Source organism: Microtus oregoni, unplaced genomic scaffold (assembly GCF_018167655.1).
Source record: "Microtus oregoni isolate MIOR12 unplaced genomic scaffold, Mior012 000043F_ref0000047, whole genome shotgun sequence".
Classification (NCBI taxonomy): Eukaryota; Metazoa; Chordata; class Mammalia; order Rodentia; family Cricetidae; genus Microtus; species Microtus oregoni.
Genome location: NW_024543210.1, coordinates 4,995,845 through 5,012,256, shown reverse-complemented (window position 1 = coordinate 5,012,256; position 16,412 = coordinate 4,995,845). Strand labels below are relative to the sequence as shown.

Genomic DNA, 16,412 nt, shown 5'->3' with positions numbered 1-16,412 from the left:
CTGGTTCCAGAAAAGGACTGAGGTAGCCTGGGTTCCTCTGATGGTCTGAGCCACGCTCTCTGCCTTGGATATCTCAAGGTACACCAGCATGCTGGCCCCAGGACAGCAAGAGGAGTGACATGATCTCAGGATCCAAAAGACTCAGTGACAGCAAAGCAGCCTGGGTTCTGTCTTCCCTGCCTGCTGACTGGCTGATTGACAGCCTGCCTCAGAGCCTTGTGAGCATCTCAGGAGGAGATGAACCCAACACTATCCATCTGCCTTCTGTGACAGTGACAGAGTGCCCAAGACTCTTACATCACAAGGAGGAAAGGGCCAATTTGCCTTCACTGTAGGATTATAAGTAATCACTGAGCACTGTGGCTCGGGCCTGTGGCAGGCAGGGCATTATGGTGGGACACATGGTGGCAGAGTGGCTGACCTCACAGTAGCCAGGAAGCTGAGGGAGAAAGAGGAGGGGACAGGGTCCTGGCAGCATCTCCCAGAGCATGCTCCAGTGACTGAACTGCCTCCCGCTGGGTCCCACTTCCTAGGATTTCCACCATCTGCTGATAGTGCTACAGACCAGAGGCCAGGTCGTCAGCATATGGGCCTCTAAGGGACATTCAAGATTCAAACCGTGGGGATTAAAGGCATGTGGAGGCAGAGGCAGGAGGATCTCTGTGAGTTCGAGGTCAGCATGATCTACAGAGCTAGTTCCAGGACAGCCAGAATTGTTACACAGAAAAACCCTGTCTCAAAAACAAAACAAAAAGAATCCAAACCTCATACCTCTCTGGAACACTGTTCTTGGAGGGGTCTCTGGGCCCTGAGGCTCCGCTCCAGGCTGCTTGCCTTCTGGAGTTGAGGACTGTCTGATGTCTCCCTTTCTAGTAATACAACTGCATTCGGGCTTCATTCTATAGGTAAGGAATCAGTGAAAACTCTGGAGCCAAGGAGGGGCCTGGGTTGTTAAGATTCTATGGACGGAGGCACTGGAGAAAGATAGTGGAGGTCAAGAGACCAGGGAGGACCCAGCAGGACATCTTAGTTTCATCTGGGAGGGGGAGGGGACACTGTGACCTTGGGGTGTTGTGGAGATTCCGTGAGAGATCGCCTTTCAGTTCCCTGTACACGTGGAGTCTGGAAGAGCAGTTGGTGGCCTTCTTTCAAATGTACCTACAGATGTGGCAAGCACGCAGATGAAGCTGGCGTGAAGGGATTAACCTGAGTATCACTGAGCTGCATCACAAGAAAGGCTGGGTGTGGGGCAGAGCAGGTACAGGTAGGTAGAAGCCCTGTGTGGTCACTCCCATTTACTGTCCCTTATGGTTCGTACTATACTTCCAGCTCACAGTCCCCGTGCTATGCATGGGGAAAAGTGAGCCCAAGAGAGAAAGATCAGATGAGTCAGCCAGGATTGGCACTGTGAGCTACTCTCCGGCTGCTCTCTCTGACAGGTCCCATCATCCTTAGCATTGTGCTGAGTGCTCTTGCCACCCCTCTTCCTGTTCAAAACCAGTCTATCATCAGACATGGGAAGAGGGTCTGACTTGTTAGGACCTTCCCTGTAAATAGAAGTTTATGTCCCTCCAGCAGCTCCTAAATAGACATGCTGAGGCTTAATATTAAGTGTAAATGCTTGGTTGATAGCTCAGACTTATCACTAGCTAACTCTTACATTTAAATTAGCCCATATTTCTTATTTATGCTCTGCCACATGGTGGTACATTTATTAGCATGGCACATTCATCTCCTGCTCCCTCTGCATCTGACTGGTGACTCCTGACTCTACTCTTCTCCTTCCCATCATCCTTAGCATGGTCACCTCTCCTATACTTCCTGCCTGACTACTGGCCAATCAGCATTTTATTAAACCAATTTGAGTGACAGATCTTTGTAGAGGGAGCTGCGGGCCTCTTCCCACAGCCCGGCTCCTGGCCGCCTGGCTAGCTTATGCCCTGAAATAAAAACACACAAATTGTATTCATTTAAACACTGCCTGGCCCATTAGCTCTAGCTTCTTACTGGCTAATTCTTACATCTTGATTACCCATTTCTTCAATTTGTTTTGCTATTCTTTTTTTTTTATTGAGAAAAAAAAATTTCCGCCTCCTCCCAGCCTCCCACTACTCCCCCCATCCTCTCCCCGTCCCCCCCCCTCTTCTCCCCCTCCCCCCGCTCCTCTCCCCCTCCCTCTCAAGTCTGAAGAGCAGTCAGGGTTCCCTGCCCTGTGGAAAGTCCAAAGTCCTCCCCCCTCCATCCTGGTCTAGGAAGGTGAACATCCAAACTGGCTAGGCTCCCACAAAGCCAGAACATGTAGTAGGATCAAAACCCAGTGCCATTGTCCTTGGCTTCTCAGCAGCCCTCATTGTCCGCCATATTCAGAGAGTCTGGTTTTATTCCCTGCTTTTTCAGTCACAATCCAGCTGGCCTTGGTGAGCTCCCAATAGATCAGCCCCACTGTCTCAGTGGGTGGGTGCACCCCTCTTGGTCCTGACTTCCTTGCTCATCTTCTCCCTCCTTCTGTTCCTCATTGGGACTTTGGGAGCTCAGTCCAGGGCTCCAGTGTGGGTCTCTGTCTCTATCTCCATCCATCGCCAGATGAAGGTTCTATGGTGATATGCAAAATATTCATCAGTATGGCTATAGGATAGGATCATTTCAGGTTCCCTATCTTCAGCTGCCCCAGGAACTAACTGGGGACCTCGCCTTGGGCACCTGGAAGCCCCTCTAGGTCCAAGTCTCTTCCCAACCCTAAGATGGCTCCCTTAATTAAGATATGTGCTTCCCTGCTCCCCTATCCAACCTTCCTTTATCCCAATCATCCCGTTGCCCCAAGTTCTCCCCATCCTACCCTTCTCACTTTTCTCTCCCCATCTCCCCTTACCCCCCTCCCACCCCACCCTTAAGATCCCGATTTTTTGCCTGGCAATCTTGTCTACTTCCCCTACCCAGGAGGATAGCTATATGTTTTTCTTTGGGTTCACCTTCTTATTTAGCTTCTTTAGGATATCAAATAATAGACTCACTGACTTTTATTTATGGTTAGAAACCAATTATGAGTGAGTACATCCCATGTTCATCTTTTTGGGTCTGGGTTACCTCACTCAAGATAGTATTTTCTATTTCCATTCATTTGCATGCAAAATTGAAGAAGTCATTGTTTTTTACCGCTGAGTAGTACTCTAATGTGTATATATTCCACACTTTCTTCATCCATTCTTCCACTGAAGGACATCTAGGTTGTTTCCAGGTTCTGGCTATTACAAATAATGCTGCTATGAACATAGTTGAACAAATGCCCTTGTCATATGATCGGGCATCTCTTGGGTATATTCCCAAGAGTGGTATTGCTGGGTCCAGGGGTAGGTTGATCCCGAATTTCCTGAGAAACCGAAACACTGCTTTCCAAAGTGGTTGCACAAGTTTGCATTCCCACCAGCAATGGATGAGGGAATCCCTTCCTCCACAACCTCTCCAGCAGAGGCTATCATTGGTGTTTTTGATTTTAGCCAATCTGACAGGTGTAAGATGATATCTCAAAGTTGTTTTGATTTGCATTTCCCTGATCGCTAAGGAGGTTGAGCATGACCTTAAGTGTCTTTTGGCCATTTGAACTTCTTCTGTTGAGAATTCTCTGTTCAGATCAGTGCCCCATTTTTTAATTGGGTTAATTAGCATTTTAAAGTCTAGTTTCTTGAGTTCTTTATATATTTTGGAGATCAGACCTTTGTCTGTTGCGGGGTTAGTGAAGATCTTCTCCCAGTCAGTGGGTTGCCTTTTTGTCTTAGTGACAGTGTCCTTTGCTTTACAGAAACTTCTCAGTTTTAGTAGGTCCCATTTATTCAATGTTGCCCTTAATGTCTGTGCTGCTGGGGTTATACCTAGGAAGCGATCGGCTGTGCCCATCTGTTGTAGGGTACCTCCCAATTTCTCTTCTATCAGGTTCAGTGTGCTCGACTGATATTGAGGTCTTTGATCCATTTGGACTTGAGTTTTGTGCATGGTGATAGATATGTGTCTATTTTCATTCTTCTACAGGTTGACATCCAGTTGTGCCAGCACCATTTGTTGAAGATGCTTTCTTTCTTCCATTGTATACTTTCAGCTCCTTTATCGAAAATGAGGTGTTCATAGGTTTGTGGGTTAAAATCTGGGTCTTCTATACGATTCCATTGGTCGACTTCTCTTTTTTTATACCAATACCAAGCTGTTTTCAATACTGTAGCTCTGTAGTAGAGTTTGAAGTCAGGAATGGTAATGCCTCCAGAAGTTCCTTTATTATATAAGACTGTTTTGGCTATCCTGGGTTTTTTGTTTTTCCATATAAAGTTGATTATTGTCCTCTCAAGATCTGTGAAGAATTTTGATGGGACCTTGATGGGGATTGCATTGAATCTATAAATTGCCTTTGGTAGAATTGCCATTTTTACTATGTTGATCCTCCCAATCCAAGAGCAAGGGAGATCTTTCCACTTTCTGGTATCCTCTTCAATTTCTTTCTTCAATTCCTTAAAGTTCTTGTCAAATAGATCTTTCACTTCCTTGGTTAGAGTTACCCCAAGATATTTTATGCTATTTGTGGCTATCGTGAAAGGTGATGCTTCTCTGATTTCCCTCTCTGCTTCCATATCTTTTGTGTATAGGAGGGCAACTGATTTTTTGGAGTTGATCTTGTATCCTGCCACATTACTAAAGGTGTTTATCAGCTTTAGGAGTTCTTTGGTGGAGTTTTTGGGGTCGCTTATGTACACTATCATATCATCTGCAAATAATGAAAGTTTAACCTCTTCCTTCCCAATTCGAATTCCCTTGATCCCCTTATGTTGTCTTATTGCTATTGCTAAAACTTCAAGCACTATATTGAAGAGGTATGGAGAGAGTGGACAGCCTTGCCGTGTTCCTGATTTTAGTGGGATGGCTTTGAGTTTCTCTCCGTTTAGTTTGATGTTAGCTGTCGGCTTGCTGTATATAGCTTTTTTTATATTTAGGTATGACCATTGTATCCCTAATCTCTCCAAGACTTTTATCATAAAGTGATGTTGAATTTGGTCAAAAGATTTTTCAGCATCTAATGAAATGATCATATGATTTTTTTCTTTCAGTTTATTTATATGATGGATTACATTGATAGATTTTCATATGTTGAACCAGCCCTGCATCTCTGGGATGAAGCCTAATTGATCATAATGGATAATTTTTCTAATGTGTTCTTGGATACGGTTTGTCAGTATTTTGTTGAGTATTTTTGCGTCGATGTTCATGAGTGAGATTGGCCTGTAATTCTCTTTCTTGGTTGAGTCTTTGTGTGGTTTTGGTATCAGAGTGACTGTAGCTTCATAAAAGGAATTTGGCAATGACTCTTCTCTTTCTATATTGTGAAATACATTAAGGAGTATAGGTATAAGCTCTTCTTGGAAGTTCTGGTAGAATTCCGCATTGAAACCATCTGGTCCTGGGCTTTTTTTGGTAGGGAGGTTTTTGATGACAGCTTCTAATTCTTCGCGACTAACAGGTCTATTTAGATTGTTCACCTGGTCCTGGTTTAACTTTGGTATATGGTATTTATCTAAAAACGTGTCCATTTCTTTTACATTTTCCAGTTTTGTGGCATACAGGCTTTTGTAGTAAGATCTAATGATTCTTTGAATTTCCTCTGTGTCTGTGGTTATGTCCCCCTTTTCATTTCTGATCTTATTAATTTGCATATTCTCTCTCTGCCGTTTGATTAGTTTGGATAGGGGTTTATCAATTTTGTTGATTTTCTCTAGGAACCAGCTTTTTGTTTCATTGATTCTTTGGATTGTTTTCTGTGTTTCTATTTTGTTGATTTCAGCCCTCAGTTTGATTATTTCCAGTCTTCTACTCCTCCTACGTGAGTCTGCTTCTTTTTTTTCTAGAGCTTTCAGGTGGGCTGTTAAGTCTCCAATGTGTGCTTTCTCTGTTTTCTTTAAGTGGGCACTTAGTGCTATGAACTTTCCTCTCAGGACTGCTTTCATAGTGTCCCATAAGTTTGAATAGGTTGTTTCTTTATTTTCATTGAATTCAAGGAAGACTTTGGTTTCTTTCTTTATTCCTTCCTTGATCCAGGTGTGGTTCAGAAGTTGACTGTTCAGTTTCCATGAGTTTGTAGGCTTTCTGGGGGTAACATTGTTGTTGAATTCTAACTTTAATCCATGGTGGTCTGTTAAGATGCAGGAGGTTGTGAATATTTTTTTGTAACTGTGGAAGTTTGCTTTGTTACCGAGTATGTGGTCAATTTTCGAGAAGGTTCCATGAGCTGCAGAGAAGAAGGTATATTCTTTCCTATTTGGGTGGAATGTTCTATATATGTCTGTTAAGTCCATTTGATTCATTACCTCCATTAATTCTCTTATTTCTCTGTTAGGTTTCTGTCTGATTGACCTGTCCAAAGGTGAGAGAGGAATGTTGATCTCTCCTACTATTAGTGTGTGCAGTTTGATGGCAGCCTTGAGTTTTAGTAATGTTTCTTTTACGTACGTGGGTGCTTTAATATTAGGGGCATAGATATTCAGGATTGAGACTTCATCCTGATGAATTGTTCCTGTTATGAGTATATAATGTCCCTCTCTATCTTTTCTGATTGATTTAAGTTTGAAGTCAACTTTGTTAGAAATTAGTATGGCCACACCTGCTAGTTTCTTGGGTCCATTTGCTTGATAAGCCTTTTCCCAGCCCTTTACTCTGAGTAGGTGCCTGTCTTTGTGGTTGAGGTGTGTTTCTTGTAAACAGCAGAATGTTGGATCCTGTTTTCTTATCCAATCTTTTATCCTGTGCCTTTTTATAGGTGAGTTGAGTCCATTGACATTAAGTGATATTAATTACCAGTGGTTGTTAACTCCGGTCACTTTTTTAGTCATAGAGTTTGTGTGTTTCCCTTCTTTGAGTTGTGCTGGTGAAGGGTCTCTAGATGTTTGAGTTATTGTGGTCATTGTTGGACTCCTTGGTTTGTGATTTTCCTTCTATTACTTTCTGTAAGGCTGGATTTGTGGCTATGTATTGCTTAAATTTGTTTTTATCCTGGAAGATTTTGTTTTCTCCATTTATAGTGAACGAAAGCTTGGCTGGGTATAGTAGTCTGGGCTTGCATCCATGGTCTCTTAGTTTCTGAAGTACATCTATCCAGGACCTTCTGGCTTTCATGGTTTCCATAGAGAAGTCAGGTGTAAGTCTGATAGGTTTACCCTTATAAGTAACTTGACCCTTTTCCTTTGCAGCTCTTAATATTCTTTCTTTATTCTGTATGTTTTATGTTTTGATTATTATATGGCGTGGAGATGTTTTTTTTTTTTGGTCCAGTCTATTCGGTGTTCTGTATGCTTCTTGAACCTTCAAAGAAATATCTTTCTTTAGGCTGGGAAAGTTTTCTTCTATAATTTTATTAAATATATTTTCTGGACTGTTGAGCTGTACTTCTTCTCCTTCTTCTATCCCAATTATTCTTAGGTTTGGTCTTTTTATTGTGTCTCAGATTTCCTGAATGTTTTGTGATGAGAATTTGTTGGTTTTGCTGTTTTCTTTGTTCAGTGTGTTTATTTTCTCTATGGTATCTTCAGTGTCTGACATTCTTTCTTCTATCTCTTGTAATCTGTTGTTAGTACTTGTCTCTGAAGTTCCTGTTCGTTTACCCAGATTTTCCATCTCCATCCTTCCCTCGGTTTGTGTTTTCTTCATTGCTTCCATTTCATTCTTCAAGTCTTGAACCACTTCCCTAACCTGTTTGATTGCTTTTTCTTGTTTCTCTTGGTTTTCTTGCGTGTCTTTGAGCGATTTATTCATTTCCTCTGCCTTTTTGTTTGGAATCTCTAATTGTTTATGGCAATTTTTCACCTCCTGTTTAAGGTCCTCTATTATTTTCATATAGTTCACTTTTGAGTCGATTTCTTCTAATTCTTCTGGAGTAGGGTGTACAATTCTTCTTATTTTGGGATCCCTGGATTCTGGTGGTGTCATGTTGCCTTTCAGGTTGTTGGAGGAATTCTTGCATTGGCGCCTCCCTATCTCTTCCTTCAAATGGAGCCAGGAGAGGCCTGGTGTCTTGGTCCAGTCTTTGCTGTGATTGACTCTCTGGGTGTATCTCTTCAGTGTAGAAGCAGGAACCGTTCCCGTCCAGATGAACTCCTCAGCACCAAAACATGGACGCCTGGTAGTCCAATGACCGGAGGACAAAAGGGGGAATTTGGGGGGCAGGGTGGGGACGAGTAGAACACAGGACACCCTGCCGCACAGGCTGAAGGTGCATGTGCTCCCTTACCGGGGGTCCTTGAGGCCTGCCCCTTAGGTAGGCTCTCACCACTCTGGGTGGGTAGCCTTTGTGTAGGAGCAGAAAACTGTTCCTGAGCAAAGGACCTTGCCGAAAACGAAGACTTGGGGGGGGGGGGGGTCGTGTGTAAGTAAGACAGCCCTGCAAAAGAAGCTGGGGGAGGGAGGTTTATGCTCTCTTCCGGCACAATCCGCCCCTGGATAGCACACACTCACCCGTCCAGATGGGATTCCTCAGCAACTAAACAGGGCCGCCCGGTAGCCCAATGATCCGGGGACAAAAGGATGAACGGAGCAAGGGGGAGCGGTATCCAGAAGAGCACAGGAGAGCCTGGCACATGCACGAGCTGAAGGTGCCCGGGCTCCCTTACAGGGGACCCTGAGGCCTGCCCAGTAGGCAGCCACTCACCGGTCTGGGTGGGTAGCCTTAGTGTAGGAGCTTAAAACTGTTCTTGAGCACTGGTCCTAGCATAGAGCAGGGCAGGGTTGGGGAGGGGTGCTGGGGGGCTGGGTCGTGCGAAAGAAAGAGAGCCCTGCAGAAGGAGCTGGGAGAGGGGGGGGTTGTGCTCTCTTCCGGGACAATCGCCCCTGGATAGCACACACTCACCCGTCCAGATGGAATTCCTCAGCAACTAAACAGGGCCGCCCGGTAGCCCAATGATCCGGGGACAAAAGGATGAATGGAGCAAGTGGGGGGGGGGGTGGCGGTATCCAGAAGAGCACAGGAAGCCTGGCACACTAGCTGAAGGTGCCTGGGCTCCCTTACAGGGGACCCTGAGGCCTGCCCGGTAGGCAGGCACTCACCGCTCTGGGTGGGTAGCCTTAGTGTAGGCTTGATTACCCATTTCTATTAATGTGTGTAGTACCCCAAGGTGCACTTACCAGGAAGATTCTAGCCTATGTCCATCCTGGGTTGGAGCTTCATCGCATCTGCCCGGGAGAGGGGAGCATGGCATCTGAGCTCACTTTCTCTTCCTCCCAGCATTCTGTTCTGTTTACTCCACCCACCTATGTTCTAACCTATCAGGGCCAAGCAGTTTCTTTATTAATTAACCAATGACCTTCCTCCATCAGATTTTTATAGTATACAAGACAGTTATTCCACAGCACTTCCCTGAGATTCGTGACTTCAGGGACCCTATGCATTGGAAGCTACACTCTGTTGTCTCATTGGGCAACATTACTGAAAGATGTATAGTTGGCCTGACCATATTCTGTGCTACTTACAGGATTCGGTGTCTGAGTACAGCTGGAACCCTCATTGTCCTGCGTCCAGGCATAGACCACCTTCTCTTCCTGCATGCAAGGAGGTTATCCATTATCGCGTTTGACACTTACTGGCCCGGAGTCCCCCAGGCTAGCCACACATGCCTGTGCATGAGTCCCTTCTTTGGACATCAGTGGGGCTCTCATGCGGGCTCAGCACAGCCTTCATACATGATTTTAACTCGGGGCAGCTGATGAATGAGTTCCCATTGCTGGAGCAGTGCTCCAGTGTCTCTAGCACATGCGAGGACTTCCTGTTGGTGAGAAAAGATACAGGGCAAGCCTGCAGGAAGCTGTTAGGAGTTCAGTGTGGGAATTTCTCACCAACTTGAATTGAACATCATCAACACAGCAAGAGGTTTTGTTTTAATCTATCTATTTATTTATTTTGAATGTATATGTGTGTTTGTGAGCTTGGGTGTATGCCATACGTACAAATGGTGATCAGGGGACAGCTTGTGGATGTGGGTCCCAGAGGTTACACTAAGTTCACCAGGCTTGACGGAAACACCTTTGCCCACTGAGACATCTTACTGAACCCTGTATTTTTGTTTTTTTGTATGTGTTGCACGGGCATACGAGCACATATGCGCACAGTTGCACATGTAATAGTAGTAGTCAGGAGACAATGTGGAAAAGGAGTCAATTCTCTTCTACTGTGTGGGTTCTAGAGATCAAATTCAGTTGATCAGTTTTTTCAGCAAGTACTTTCACATCCTGAGCTATTTTGCCAGCCTCTTTTACCTTTTTCTTGGTTTTCAAAACAGGGTTTCTCTGTGTAGTTGCCACTGTCCTGGAACTTGCTCTGTAAACCAGGCTCTAACTCACAGAGATCCACCTGCCTCTGCCTTCTGAGTGCTGGGATAAAAGACGTGTGCCACCATCGCCTGGCCATTTATCATTGAGAAACCGCCACACTGCTTTCCAAAGTGGTTGTACTGCACGTACTGGCTTTGTGGGAGCCTAGGCTGTTTGGATGTTCACCTTACTAGACCTGGAAGGAGGTGGGAGGTCCTTGGACTCCCCACAGGGCAGGGAACCCTGACTGCTCTTGGGGCTGATGAGAGAGGGGGAGTTGATTGGGGGAGGGGGAGGGACATGGGAGGTGGTGGCGGGGAAGAGACAGAAATCTTTAATAAATAAATAAATTTAAAAAAATAAAAAAATAAGGCAGTGGTGGCACACACCTTTTATCCCAGCACTCAGGAAGCAGAAGTAGGCGGATCTCTCTGAGAAGCCATGTCTCAGAAAAAAAAGAAAAGAAGAGAAAACAGTTATTATCATTTGGGACCACAGACTCTTTTCTTCTTGATAGCATACAGTTAAAATAAAGTGCAGGAACTGTTTGCTGAGGCAGGACTAGCCCATCAGTGGTCCTTGCACTCCGCACTTTTATGCCAAGGTTGGCGCCCATTAGAAAGACCTCATGTTTTCATTGACTGTACTGAAAGTCAGGATGCACTTGGGTTGCTGTGGAAAACACAGATTGCTTCACAGTGGTGAAGGTTTCTCACTCACGCAAGGTCTATTCCAGTCAGGTCCAGGTAGAACAGGTCCCTTACCAGAAAGGTCCCTTCTTACAGGCCCAGATTGCCCCCGTCCCCAGGCCCCTTCAGGGCGGGTAAGTGTTGTTTGAGTGAATCATAGTAATATTATTGACTCTCCCCACTACAGGGTTTTTTGTAACGTTACAGTAATCCACCTTAATTATGGAAGTCTCAGAGCGCATGGTGTAAACTATGGTCAGCAGACATTCACGATGTAGGTCATGTGACTTACAACATGCAAATTACACAAAGCAAGGGGCGAGAATTTTCAAGCCATCTTGCTCTCCCACAGATGTTAATTTACACTTAAAAGCACAGAAATATCCCTTCGTCTGTTCATGGCCACTCAGGCTGCTTCATCTCTTGGCTGGCTTGACGCACTGCTTGGAGTACAGATGTCCCTAGACAGTGATTCCATTTCCCCAGGAGTGAGATCTGGATCAGATGGTGGGTCTATTTTTAATTTTTTGAGGAAGCTCTATGCTGATTTCCATAGTGGCCAGACTGGCTTACATTCCCACCAGCCTTGGATGAGCGCTTTTTCTTCTCAGCTGCCTTTCAACTTTTAAATGTTTTGTAGTGTGTGTGTGTCTGTGTGTGTGCCTGTGTGTGTGTGCAGATAATATGTGTGTGTGTGTGCAGATGATGTATGTGCGCAGGATGTGCAGATGATGTGTGTGTGCAGGGTGTGCAGATCATGTGTGTATATGTGTGTAGATGATGTGTATGTGCAGGGTGTGCAGATCATGTGTGTATATGTGTGTAGATGATGTGTGTGTGCAGGGTGTGCAGATGATGTGTGTATATGTGTATAGATGATGTGTGTGTGCAGGGTGTGTAGATGATGTGTGTGTGCAGGGTGTGCAGATCATGTGTGTATATGTGTGTAGATGATGTGTGTGTGCAGGGTGTGCAGATCATGTGTGTATATGTGTGTAGATGATGTGTGTGTGCGGGGTGTGCAGATCATGTGTGTATATGTGTGTAGATGATGTGTGTGTGCAGGGTGTGCAGATGATGTGTGTGTGTAGGGTGTGCAGATCATGTGTGTATATGTGTATAGATGATGTGTGTGTGCAGGGTGTGCAGATGATGTATGTGTGCGGGGTGTGCAGATGATGTGTGTGTGCAGGGTGTGCAGATGATGTGTGTGTGCGGGGTGTGCAGATGTGTGTGTGCGGGGTGTGCATATCATGTGTGCAGATGTGTGTAGATGACACATGTGTGGATGTGTGCACTTGAGCACATGTGTGCGCTCAGAATTCTCTCCATTCACCTTTACATGGTTCTCAAGATTGGACTCAGGTTTTTGGGCCTGTGTGGCAAAGTGCCCTTCTCTAGTGAAGCCATGTCTCCACCCCTCATCTTTTTGATTCCAGCCATTCTAACAGGTGCAAGGTGATGTCTTACTATGATTTCAGTTTGCTTTTCTCTGGTGATTACCCGTGCTGAGCGTGTCTGCATATACCTCATGGCATCTGAACAGCTCCTTTTGAGAAACGTCGATCAGGTCTGGCTGCTCATTTAGTTTTTTTTTTTTTTTTAGTTTTTCGAGACAGGGTTTCTCTGTGGCTTTGGAGCCTGTCCTGGAACTAGCTCTGTAGACCAGGCTGGCCTCGAACTCACAGAGATCCGCCTGCCTCTGCCTCCCGAGTGCTGGTATTAAAGGCGTGAGCCACCATCGCCCGGCCTGGCTGCTCATTTTGTAATTGGGTTGTTTGGTTCTTAACTATCAAGTTATTTGAGTTTTTTACTTTCTTTGTTCCTTTTCGTTTTAAGTTATTTTGATTTTTAGGTTTCTGAGACAGGGTCTTACTATGTAGCCCTGGCTTGGCCTGGAACTCACTCTGTAGACCAGGCTAGCCTTAAACTTACACAGATTTTCCTGCCTCTGCCCCCCCCCCCCCCCCAGTGCCAGGATTAAAGGAATGTACCACTACACCTAATGGGGCTTTCCTTAAAAAGTTAATTAATTAATTATTTTTTTTTATGAGACAGGGTTTATATGCTGCAACCCAGGCTGGTTTATAACTCACTATGTAGCCCAGGCTAGCCTCAGAAACCACAGCATTTCTCTTGCCTCAGCCTCCCCAGTGCAAGGATTATAGGCATGAGCTACCACATTCAGTTTGGATTTCTTTTCTTACTTTTTAAGATGGATCTCTGTCTCTCTCGTCCTCCTTCCCTCTTTCCCTCCCCTCCCCCTCCCCCTCTGTGTGTGTCTGAGTGCATTTGCATGTACATGTGGTTGCCTAAGATGGCCAGAAAAGGGTGTCAGGTCTCTTGGAGCTGGAGTTTCAGGTGGTTGTGGGTCCCCTGATGTGCATCCTCTGCAAGAGCTATGCATGCTCTTAGCCCCTGGGCCATCTTTCCAGCTCCCTGAATTTCTTATGTGTCTTGCATATTAACCCTTTGTTAGATGTATACAGTTCTCCTTTGGGGACTTTTCCATGTCCCCCGAAGATAACATACCCCTAAGGATTCTCAAGTTGTTGAATAAAATGTTGTAGTGTTTCCGTACACCTTACACATTCTCTGAAGTCTTTGCATCATCTCGAGACGACTTACGCTTCCTACCACTGTGCAGAAGCTATGGAGAGCTGCCACACTGTGCGGGTAAGGGAGAAATGACAAGGTCATCTGTATGAGTCCAGTAGAGAAAACCTTGGGTCTAATTACACAGCCCCTGTCAGCTACAGCATGATATTCGGCTTTTGAGCACTGTTTCCCAGTTGGCTGGATCCACAGGTGCAACAGGAAGGGCCCAGAGGTCAGGTTGTCCTTTACAGAGTTTTGTCTGCCCTCCGGGAGGTGGTCCCTTAGCCCTGCGGGTTGTTTCCCTTGCTGTGCAGCACCTTGTTCATGGAATATAATCCCATTTGTCTATTTGTGCTTTTGTTATCTGTGACTTTGAGATACTATTGAAAAAATCCATTGGTGGATGAATGGATAAAGTAATGTGGGATATTACAATGGAATGCTAATCAGCCATATAAATGAAAACCCAGCCAGCCGCCTGTGACAGCACAGAATGGGATTGTGTCACTTAACATAATGACGAGTCTGGTATCAGAAGACAAATCACTGCATGACCTCACTCTCTTGTGGAATCTAAAGGAACTGACCCATAGATGTGTAGCGTGCTTCTTACCTGAGCCTGGGCAGGGAGCAGGGCAGGGAGGAGCTTGGACAAGGGAACAGAATCTTAGTGTGACTCAGGAAGTACATTCGCGATCTGTGACACAGCACGGTTGTTAAGGGTGTCATGCCTCACTCATGAAAAATAGAGTAGATGAAACAGGCTCTCAGGATTGGGTAACCATGTGACGGGGTCTTTTTGCTCATTGCTAGATCCAGGCAATGCATGCAGACTTCAAAACATCCTGTGCATGTGATAAACCACACAAAATATAATTTCTCTGTTCATTTTAGTTGAAAAGAGGAAGTGGGAACAGAGACAGGTAGAGAAGCAAGGGCAACAGGAGCAATGTATTAGCTAAGGCGAGAATAGCATACGTCAATCTCAGACGTCTAGTTCTCAGAATTGTGAGACAATAAATTTGTGTTACTAACAAAAGAGAAAGGAAAGAAAAACAAACATCAATTTCTGAAAGTTTTGGTTCCAGTCCCACCTAAGGGAAACATTGGCTGCTGATGGTCAAGAATCTCGTGTGTGTGTGTGTGTGTGTGTGTGTGTGTGTGTGTGCACGCACACACGCAATGTGCACATCTGTATGCTTGTGCCATATGGAGGGCCAGAGGTCCCACTGTTTTTTTCTCAGTTACTCTCTATCTTATGTGTTTGAGACAACATTTCTCACTGAACCTGGAGCTCACTGATTTGGCTAGACTGGCTGGCACTTTGGTTCCAGGGATTCTTCCCTCTGTCTTCCCACCAAGGAGAATGCAGGCGTGCACTGCCCTGCTAGGGTTTCAACTGAGTTCTCTGTATCTAAGACCAGGTCTTCATCCTTGCTCATCAAACTGTACTGACTGAGCCATCTCTCCAGCTCCAAAAGTCTCTTCTGTTTGGTGCAAAAGGAGTGTGACTGGCAAATCCCAGAACAGACCAAGTGGTGCTGTTGCAGGGAGCTCAGAAGAAAATGATTGTAGAAAAACAGTGGGGAGGTCTGTGATAGCTCTAGGGTAGTCTGTTTGGTGGCTCTGATGGGCACGGTGGCATACAATCCACAGAAGACTCGGTCACAGTGAACAGCTTTATGAGCTGGTATAATCACAGGCCTGCAATCCCAGCATGGGAGACTGGGCCAGAAAGAGGAGGGGTTTGAGGCCAGCCTGAGCTACAGAGTGAAACCCTATTTCAACTAATTAACTAACTAACTAACTAACTAACTAACTAACTAACCAATCAACCATCCAGCCTAACACTGTTCTGGTAGTACATGTGCATAGCCAATGAATTCAATTAAAAATTTGCCTTCTACCAGAGGGCAGAGTACAATACATCTTGGTCCTTATAACAAGAGAAGATCTTTACCGTGCAGTCTGTGGGCTGGGGAGATGGCACAGTGTGTATGACCACTTACTCTACAAGTGTGAGGACTTGAGTGTGAATCTCCAGCACCCATGTAAAAAGCCAGGCGTGACTTTGTGTGCCTATCACCCCAACAACGGGGGTAGGGACAAGAGGATCCTGGCAGCTGATTGGCTGACCAGCCTAGCAGAAATGGTGAATTTATGGTTTGGTGAGAGACCCTGTCTCTGGCCTTTGCATGTGTGTGCATCTGATATATATGTAACACACACACACACAAATACATATACACACACCACACACGAGTTTTCAACCTACACGATGTTCATCCCTTCCCTAAGGATATATGATGTCACTAGGAATAGGGCTGGATGTGTAGCTGGGCTCTGCTCTGGGGACAGAGTGCTTCTGTGGTCTTGCATTGTAACCACATCTTCTAGGAATCTCACCTCATCGTTTCCAGTAGCAAAATGTCAAGTATTGGTACAGCCACAAATACCCTTCCAGGCTCTCCGCTCTGAGGGGAGTGCTCTGTCTGATGCCATAGTATTTACCAAGCATACACGATGAACCACCTGCTCCCTGTGGCCTTGGAAAACAGGGCTTCCTGGAGAGACCTGGGTTTGAAGCAGGAGGCCTAGCCTGGAGTCAGTTCTGTCTCAAAAGCCCGGGACTTGGGTGAGCCCATTGCCTCCAGTGTTCACCACAGAACCCTAGCCAGGTGCACAACATAAAGACAAATGCATCTCTCTTCCCTTTGCCTGAGCCAGGGCCAGGGAGGCACCCCCAAAGCACCAGCCATCTTCTGGAGCAGTTGGGGACTGTAGCAGGCTCCTGGC

At 45.5% G+C, this 16,412-nt stretch overlaps 1 protein-coding gene across 1 annotated transcript in view; it reads left to right on the top strand.

Moving 5' to 3' along the window:
- Eml1 (EMAP like 1) overlaps nt 1–16,412 on the top strand; it is a 168,434-nt gene that overhangs the window by 3,995 nt on the left and 148,027 nt on the right. The gene's annotated exons all lie outside the window — the stretch shown is intronic.